We start from the raw sequence: 10,542 nt of genomic DNA, 5'->3' as shown, positions 1-10,542 counted from the left end.
ATCAAACAGATTAGTAATAGATGCAAGGATCAACTCAATTACGCAACTATCTAAGCCCCATGGTGGGCGCCAAACTGTTTACCCGTAAAACAGTATAGTTGAATTTATAGCGTGGTTTATAGACAAGAGAGTCGCTTTGATCCCAAAATGATAAATAAATTAAATAAAATGCAAGACTTAGCGTTGAAATTGAGGTAAGATAGAAGACAACTTGGTTCCGGGAGCAAGGCTACCGAAGATAGGAATAAGAATATTGATAGACATAAATAAAGTATTATTTAGCTTGGAATAATATGTAGCATACGTTTTTCAGGAATCTCGCCTCTTACAATGGTTGTTGAAGTCACTATTTATGGCTAAGCCTAGGGAACAAGGTCCTAGGATCAAGCCCCTCTTAAATGAAAATAATGAGGGCCATTGATGAGTATGCAACGATAGACTAAGAATGTCAAAATTCTCTGTAACGGATACGTGTTTAATACTGAAGAATATTCTTCATTAAATGTCACCTGGTGGCAAATATCTGTTTGTCCCCATAGATAATGTTCCTTTCGAGGTCTACCCGATACCAACCGAAGCTGTTATCCTCGATCTTGGCTTCCACTCGATTCGTCTTGTGTTTGTCCCCTGTCCACGTGTCACTCTATCATTCGAGTATTTAATGTGAACCGATTTTATCCTATACACACCCATCTCCTCTTTTTGCTGGAAATAAGCAGTAGCTTGTAGGAAAAATTAGGAAGAGTATATTTTTCTTAGAGAATGATCAAGTTGTATTAGGATACTTAAGGCCACTTGATGATTACAAATTTACAACCATCAAAGATATCTCTAATTATACTATGCAAAATACTATTCAAGAGTCTAGTTCCAAAAAGGCTTCTTGAAGAATTAAGAGATAATATTGAAGAACTAAATACTCTTGAAATTATAAAAGACTCCTAGATAACACAAAAGTCAAGGATAATATCCATGAATGTATTAATTCTAACACTCCCCTTTAAAACATTTGTTTGACAACTCCAAAGCATTCTCGAAGGTATCAAAACTTGTCTTTGGGAAGTACTTTGGTGAATATGTCTGCAAGTTGTTCTTCTGTCTTGCAATAATGCAACTGAATTTCACCTTCCTCTTGTGCCTCTCAGATAAAATGATACTTGATGGAAATATGCTTGGGTCTTTCATGGTTTACTGGGTTCTTAGCAATGACAATGGCTGATTAGTCATCGCAAAACAAAGTAGTCCGTCCTTTTTGTTTTCACTAATATTTTCAAGAATTCTCCTAAGCCAAATAGCTTGAGAAGTAGTCTTAGCTGCTGAGATGTATTCTGCTTCAGAAGTAGATTGAGCATTAATATTTTACTTTTTTAGCAACCAAGAACAAATGCTTGAACCAAATAAAAAAGCATCACCAGAAGTACTCTTCATGTCATCTATACTTCCAACCCAGTCACTATTAGAATAATCAATTAAGTCCAAATTCTTATCAAATTTGTACATTATTCCATGATCCATTATTCATCTCAATTAGCGTAAAACTCTCTTTGTAGCTTCAAATTGTACTTGGCTTGGTTTTTGCATGAATCTAGACAATAAATTAGCAGCAAACATAATGCCAGGCCTTGTTGAAGTAAGATATAACAGGCTTCCAATCAAACTCCTATAAAGTGAGCTATTAGCTTTCTTTGCTCCATCATATTTTCTCAACTTTTCGTTTGCTACTAATGGCGTGACCACAGACCTGCAACTTATCATTTTAAAATTTTAAAGATTACTTTTAATATACTTCTTTTGAGAAATAACAATCCCTTCTTTCATTGAGAAACTTCAATGTCCAAGAAATAATGCAGCAATTCAAGATCGCTCATTTTATAGTTCTGCATCATATATTTCTTTAATTTCAACATCATCTTCACATCATTTCCAATAAAAATCAGATCATCCACATAAAAGCAAACAATGACAATGTTACCATGTTCTTGCTTCGCATACAAGGTGGCTTCACTTTTACTTCTTTGAAAATTATTTTTCAGAAATTATGTGTCAATTTCATTATACCAGACTCTTGGCACTTGCTTTAGCTCGTGCACCTTTTCTTCTCCCCTTTCAAAAAAAACCCTTGAGGTTTCTCAATATAAATTTCTTCTTCAAGTTTTTCATTTGGAAATGCAGACTTAACATCAAGTTGAAAAATCTGCCATTTCTTTTGTCTAGCAACAACAATCAAGGTTCTTATTATCTCAAATCTTGCAATTGGAGAAAACGTCTCATAGAAATCAATACCTGGCTTTTGCGTGAAAACTCTTGCAACCAACCTTGCCTTGTGCTTCTGAATTTCTCCATCTTGATTGAGTTTGATTTTGTAAACCCGTTTTAGACTACAATCACTCTTACTTTGGGTATATCGACAAGCTCTCAAGTGTTATTTTTCTCAATCATCCTGTTTTCTTTTTCCATGGTTTTCTTTCAAACATCATGTTTTATTGCGTCCTCATAATATTATGTCTCAATGCAAGCAAAATTTCATCTTTGGTAGATGTCACTCAACATTCTTGTTCCTTTTGGAAGTGATTTTGTATTTTCTGAATCAAAGATTTCTCCCTCCTTGAAGGACATTGTATACGACCAAAATCGGGGAGTTCGACTTTGGGGATACTATGGCACTCCACGCCCGACCTCGAGAAGGTCGAAGCAGAATTTGAAGTGTGACCTCGAGGTGTGTCCTCGAGGGAACATATCAAAGGTTTGCTGTGGTCAATCTCGGAGCAGTACAAATCGATGATCGTCATGGAAAGGCGGGAAAGCTCCCCAGGATACGTGGTTAGAGCTGACCAAGCCCGTGAGAATAGTACAAATCCGTACTGAGCCACTATACAGCTATACCAATAGCATTTCCTCGTCATTATTAGACATGACTATGTTAGGACTCCCCCCTTCTATATAAAGCGGGACCCTTGTCTTTGTAACACAGATGAATATTGAATACAATAGAACATTCTTTGCTTTTCTTGCCTGAACGTGTTCAACAATTACTCTACAGATTTAGTGCTTGTTCATTAATTCTTCTTCATTTATTGCCCATTATTAACCGCAAAAGGCTATCTTCGAGGCCTTCATTATCATTGTTTCTTCATCAATTGTTCATTGCTGACTGCCCTAACTAGGCCTCGAAGCCCTTTTCTATCCAGCTCGAGGCCCAGTGTTGCGTCAATATTGGTTTGCATATCTTGTTTCTCTTTACTTACACTTAGCATCTATTGCCTAACAACTAGTATTGAAATAAATCACATATTTTTAGAACCATACAATCAAATATAATTGTTAATACCATTTTCAAGGCAAACACTTTGGCACCCACCGTGGGGCTAAAAATAATAGTGATTGTTTTGGTGCTAGTTTTCTGAAAACACAAGTTATTCTTCACACTTTTTCTTGTCCAAGAATCTTTGATTTCAGGTCAAAGAATGTCTAACTCAGCAAATGCACACGAAACAATGGTATTGGGATTCACGGAGAGAACGGTGCAGATGCCGATGTACCACCGCAAAACCCAGGGGTGGCACCACACAAATCCCCATCGACATGGGCTCACGCAATGCTATGCATGTCGATGTAAGCTCTCATACTAACGGAAGTGTGCGCGGGAAAACCAACATGAAGCACAGGGGACTCCAGCTCGGGAGGAAAGAGAAGTTAGCCTTCAAGTCATTTTTGAGATGTTGCAAGCACAACAAGTGGCTATTGCTCAGCTACAAAGTCAACAAAAAACTCCAAGTACAGCATCACCGGAGACGGCTCCTCGTGTCGAGCAGGCACCAGAGCGATCGAGTAACAACGGGTCAGCAACAGTCCCCGCTATTACGAAGATGCTCGAGGACCTCACCAAAAGGATTGAATCATGAGAAAAGAGGAAAGAGGCTAACTATAAAAAGGTGGAGACTTATAATTCGAGGGTCGATCAGATCCCGGGCGCACCCCCAATTCTGAAGGGCGTAGATTCAAAGAAGTTCATACAGAAACCATTCCCATCAAGTGCGGCTCTGAAGCCCATCCCGAAGAAATTTAGAATGCCCGATGTTCCGAAGTATAACGGGACAACGGACCCCAATTAGCACATTACCGCTTATACTTGTGCTGTAAAAGGGAATGACTTAAAGGATGACGAAATTGAGTCCGTCTTGTTGAAGAAATTTGGAGAAACGCTGTCATAGGGGGCTATGATGTGGTATCATAACCAACCCCCAAATTCAATAGATTCATTTGCCATGTTGGCAGACTCTTTTGTGAGGGCACACGCTGGTGCCATCAAGGTCGCCACCAGGAAGTCCGATGTCTTCAAAATCAAACAGAAAGAAAACGAGATGCTAAGGGAATTTGTATCTCGCTTTCAGATAGAGCGAATGGAATTACCACCAGTCTCCGATGACTGGGCAATATAGGCCTTCACTCAGGGCTTGAACGAATAAAGCTCGGTAGCTTCGAACCAACTAAAACAAAATTTAATCGAATATCTCGCCGTAACCTGGGCGGATGTGCAGAACAGGTATCAATCAAAGATCAGGGTCGTAGATGACCAATTAGGAGCCCTCTCGAGCTCAGTATATCCTAGCAGGCTCTTAACAATGGAACAAAGGTTTACAGAAAGGGAGTCGAGACCAAACAAGGAAAGATACCAGCCATATGTAGAAGATCGAAGAAACGCCCCGAGGCGTAATACACCTCCAGGCGATCGAAGGACAGATCAAGGTCGAAGATCCCGGGGACTCATGAGTAAAGCCGGTTTCGATGGGTACACTGGGCTGGCAGAGGCACCCCGGCTATCAGAGTATAACTTCAACGTCGATGTCTCGGACATCGTATCGGCCATAGGTAAAATCAAAGATACCGGGTGGCCAAAACCCATACTGTCAGATCCTTCACAGAGGAACCCTAACTTGGTATGCAATATCACGGCACTCACGGTCATAGGACCGAGGATTGCAAACAGCTCCAAGAAGAAGTAGCCCGACTGATCAGCGAAGGGCACCTTCGAGAGTTCCTCAGCGACCGAGCTAAAAACCAATTTTGGGAAAGGTAGGCGAACATGAAGAACGAGCCAGAAGAACCACATCACGTCATCCACATGATATTTGGAGGGGTCGACGCCCCACAGGGACCCGTTGTCAAGCGGACGAAAATATCTATCACCAGGGAAAAGCGAACTCGGAGTTACATACCAGAGGATGCTCTCACATTCGGCAAAGAGGACATTGAGACCTTGTCTCAGCCTCAAAATGACGCACTGGTAATTTCTTTTCTTTTGAATAAATTTCAAATTAAACGTGTGCTCGTGGATCCAGGTAGCTCGACCAACATAATCAGGTCGAGGGTGGTGGAGCAGCTTGGACTGCTCGATCAGATCGTACCCGCCACTCGAGTCCTCAATGGACTCAATATGGCGAGCGAGACAACGAAAGGGGAGATCATCCTCCCGGTCAACATGGCCGGTACAATCCAAGATACCAAGTTTCATGTCATCTAAGGTGACATGAGATACAATGCCTTACTTGGAAGGCCGTGGATACACAGTATGAGGGCAGTGCCATCAACCCTTCATCAAATGATGAAATTTCCAACCAAGGATGGAGTAAAAGCAGTGTACGGGGAGCAGCATGCGGCAAGAGTGATGTTCGCGGTGCACAACACGGCACCGACATCGACACCCTCTACATCGAAGAAGCCTACAGACAAGCAAACAGCCAAGTAGCAACTACAACCGACATTCTCGGCTATATCTGAATGAGTGAATAAAGGACCGTGCCGCGTCCTCGGAGCAAGCAATTGAACCGTATCAAGGCTCAAACACTATCATTCTAAGGTACAACCCTCTCCCTTTTCATTTATGTTTTATACTAACTTATTGCAGGTGTTCGATTGAGAGGAATCGAAGCACCGTCCAGCTCGAAGACCTTGGGTTTTAAAGCATGCATTGCGCTTTTTTTTCCCTTAGATCGGGTTTTATCCCAAACGGGTTTTACCGGCGAGGTTTTTAACGAGGTAACATCCATATGCTACCTAAGGAGAACTCATCAAGTATTCAAGGCTTCTCTTCGATCAACCTCAAATATTGGGGGGCATCACCCCAGGAGGCCACCTCAAGGAGAACTCATCAAGTATTCAAGGCTTCTCTTCGATCAACCTCAAATATTGGGGGGCATCACCCCAGGAGGCCACCTCTCGGAAGAAATCGAACTATGCTAGGAGGACCTCGATAGGAGAATGTTGTATTGGGCCAAACGGTCAAATGAACTGTGTCCATGTAGAATAATCGAGCCTCCAAAGGCAAAAAACATGTACACATATATCAAGTAATTGAGGAAGCCTCTTTTCTTATCAACACACTTTGTACCTTGAAGAAGTTCACTACTTTCTCATAAGACGGCTCAAGGGCCAAAAACTCTCGAACACTCGACGACTGCCATCGACAGTCAGCTCATCAAGCCATCGAAAACTCAAATTCGTAACAGTCAGCTCATCGAGCCAGCAAAAAATCGAATTCATAAGACCTCGATCAAGCAACTTCGAGCTCGTAAGCCCTCAGTGAGGCATCATCAAATCTGTAAGACCTCAACGAGGCATGCCCAAACCTATAAGACCTTAAAAAGGCATAACCCCGTTAGTAAGGCCAAGGCTATATATCCGAACTTGTAAGACCCCTAAAAAGGCATACCCTCGATATAGACGCCGAGGTCATCTCACCCGGGGACTAAAGGCTACGACTGAACATAAAGACTACGGTCATATCAAAAGGCTCCGGCCGAAGTAACGCGGCTCGGAGACGTCCGACCGCCGCCACAAAATTAAAGGCCTTCAAATACTTCGTATAGAACCGGTTAATCAGGCTACCCCCGGCATAAGCAAAGGAGCTTCGATCATATCAGCTCAAAATAATGAAAAGGCTTCGAGACAATTTGCCTTCAGCAAAAAGGCTTCGAAAAATCAGCCTTCAAGAGAACCTCCCGAGGTACTCAATTATCATCACATATCGACTCATAATCGCCGTTCTTATTTGAGCCATCGAAGAGTCGGACGAACAGAAAACATTGCAATGCATAATCAAAACTTCAAAATCTTCAGCCGAAATGGGGGGAAAACTATAGCCAAATTAAAGGTCGAATCGACCCAACCTAAAAAGAGCCTCAGGGCCAACATAAAGAGCCTCAGGGCCAATCTAAAGAGCCTCAGGGACGATCCACGAAGCCTCAGGGCCGAGCTAAAGAGCCTAAGGGCCAACGTGTTGAAAACCTAAGAGTCAATGAGCCCGAGTCAATACTTGATTTGAGGACCGAGCCCTAAACGTTCAACTATTATCAATTATTCATCAAGCACAACCTAAGAGTTCTTATCTTAAAGTCCAACATACCGGACTAATTATCGGCAATCATCAAAACTCAAAACATAAACAAAGACAGAAGCAAGTGGAAATTTATATAAAGGGAAAACCAAAGGGTTCCTTTTTCATTATAAATAATGGTACAAAGATACATTTACAACACTCCCACGGGGAGCCCTATACAAAGAACAAGAAAGAAAAACCTAGTCAACCCTCGGGAACTTAGCCTTTCCCCTCGAAGACTATGTCTCAATCGGCTCCCTCAGGACCAGCTCCCTCATCGGTCTCCTCCTTGTTGTCTTCAGCATCGGAAACGAGGAACTTGGCGTTAAACTCATCCGCCTTGGCCTGCTCTATCTCCTCCGAGAGATCAAAGCCCTTACCATGAATCTCCTCAAGTGTTTCCCTCTGGGATCTGCATCGGACATATTCATTGCTCATCCTCTCTCGATCGGAAGCCTCCTCAACTTCGTATGAGCTTCAACAACATCTTTTAGATAGATGGCCACCTTCGTATCGGCCTTTGCTCGGACCTCTTCGGCCTCGGCTCAAGCGTCCACAACTTCGGCCTTCATCTTCAAAAGATCTGTTTCAAGCTTAGCAATCCTGCTTGTCCGGACCAAATTGCTTTCTCGAGCATTACGAAGTTGTATGTCAAGGGTGGAGGCCTTAGCCAAAGAGTTCCTTTTGGCCACAACATGAGCATCTATTTGTGCCTTCAATTCGTTGCATTCAGAATTAACCTGGTTGGCTTCGCCCCGAAGGCGTTCCATCGTATCTGTCTTTCTATGCAACTGAGATACTGAAATGTTAGTTTCCGAAGATGGGAGAAGAAGCCTGTATTCCCTCAAAATAGATGTTACCTGTTTCTCGAGGTTGCCTTTGTAATCATAACTTCGGTTCAACTCCGATCGAAGATGTATCAGCTTTCTTGTCTTCTTATCACAAAAAAGCCTAAGATATTTCTCCTTATTCAAGGCTTTACGCAACTTAGCCTCACAGCGAAGCAGCTCAGACTTGATCTTATCGAAGGCCTATGAGAAAGAAGGTTCAGTTAAAAAGAAGAAAGTACGAAGTTAGGAAAGCAATAATGACTTCAAAACTCACCATAGAGTAGAGTTGTTAAGCTTCCTCGAAGGTCGATCTCGCATCTAGCGGCTTGGTCTCATCGACCCGGGTAGAGCAAACCGAGGCACTCTGATTGGGCGGAGATACGTCGAAGCTCATTTCCCTCGAAGTACTTCCCGACGTCCGAGAACCAACTGCCAAATCAGGTAATGAAGGACCTTCGCCCCTACTCTCTTGTGGAATCTCTCCCTCGAGACTAGGGGCCTCGAGTCCAGCGGGCTGAACAGTCTCGGGAGGCCACCTAGTTCAAGCCATCAATGTAGAATCATCCTTCCCGGGTGCACTGATGTCCACATAACAACCGATAAATATGAGATCATCGCCAGCGACAACGTCCTCCTCGCACCCCTAGGCGGGTCCTGCCTTGCTATGGGAATCCTCGTCCTTCAAGGATCTCTTTCTTTTATTATCCTTCTTTGTCTCAGAAGTCGAAGGTCCTTCCTCCTCCTCGAAAGAGGACAGTCTCACCTCAGAAAACTCACCGATGCCTGCAACAAAGAAACTAGTGTACGTAAAGGAAAGTACTCCTCAAGAGAAGGACTACATAGCACATACCATGGTGCTTAGCCTCCCATTTGCCCTTCAACAAATCTCGCCACTTGCGCTCGTCATAAGTCGAAGAGGCTGCCAATTTGCGGGCCTAGTCCGTAAGATCGGGAACCTCATTTGGCATCCACGGGATCGCTGCGGAAAAGGAAAGAAAACGTCCTTATGGAGTATGGCTCCACCGAAGACAAAAATAATAGAGTTCAGTATATCACTTACGCTTGAGATTCCATTTCCAGGGAAACGGCAGGAACTCCGCAAGAATAATATCAAAAGTCCTCACTCGAACAAACCGACTCATCCACCCTTGATCCCTGTCCTCGTCATCACTAGCAATAAAGAGCTTGGTGGATCGGCGTCGTAGTGTAATTAGACCTCGATAATGCAAAGGTCGATACAATCTGATGAGGTGGCTAAGAGTGATCTCGAGCTCGGCCTTTTCAGCAAAAAATCTCATCATCAACACGATCCGCCAGAAAGACGGATGGATCTGAGCCAAAGTAACTCGATATCTTCGACAGAATTTGAGCAAGATTCGGTCGAGAGGACCCAACGTAAAAGGGTACGTGTACACATTTAGAAACCCCTCAATGTGGGCCATAATATCCTCTTCTCGGGAGGGTATCTGCAGCTTCACCTTTTCTCCCCATCCGCAGTCTCTCCTCACACCCTCAAGGTGTCTCCCTTCTATTGAGAGAATGAACCTCGATGCATGTTCTCGATGGCCCGGAACGTCGAGAGGTTTCTTTATCGTAAAATCTTTCATCGAGACGAAACAGTTCGAAGTTGGCTCGCCAAACACCGGCGGTGTACCATCGGTCGGGCGGGAAGTAAAGGTGATACTTCCCTCTTTCTGGTAAGTGGATTTGGTCATGGTATCCATGATTCCTTCAAAACAAGAAAGGGAAGATGAAAACTCAGGCGAAAGCTTTGATCTGATGCGGCACTAGAACTAGCACAAAAAAAAGGAACTATATAGAGAAAGGTAGTTGCACAAAGCGGCAAAGCCCTCAATGAAAGAAAAGCAGTGATATATAAGAAGAGCGACGACTATTCATTAACTTTGATATCCAATCAGCTCTGAAAAAACAATTATGACTTTTTGTCATAGAAATGTTCGAGGGAAGGTAGTTCGAGGGCCACTTCGGTCACTTCACGGTCATGTCATAGAAATCACGTCACCATACAATGTTCGAGGGATCAAGGAGTCATATCGATTCCTTACCAACCCGACCAAGGGAAGGTATGCGATTGAAACAAGAACAACCCGACCTCAAGGGTCTCTGTTACTCCAAGACCGAGCTCGAAGGAGTTAAATTCAAGTTCGAAGCTTGACTTTGGCATGAACACTAAAAGGCAAAACTTTGAAGACATTAAACAAGAAAATCCTTTGCATTACAAAAATATATTTACAAAAGTGTATTTACAAAAATCCCACACGGAGTCCACGTACAAAAAAAGATGAAGTAAAAAGAGCAAAGGTGGCCTAGTCTTCA

This window comes from Nicotiana attenuata, chromosome 10 (assembly GCF_001879085.1).
Source record: "Nicotiana attenuata strain UT chromosome 10, NIATTr2, whole genome shotgun sequence".
Taxonomy (NCBI): domain Eukaryota; kingdom Viridiplantae; phylum Streptophyta; class Magnoliopsida; order Solanales; family Solanaceae; genus Nicotiana; species Nicotiana attenuata.
The sequence above is the reverse complement of the archived record's forward strand: the minus strand, read 5'-3'. Positions refer to the sequence as shown.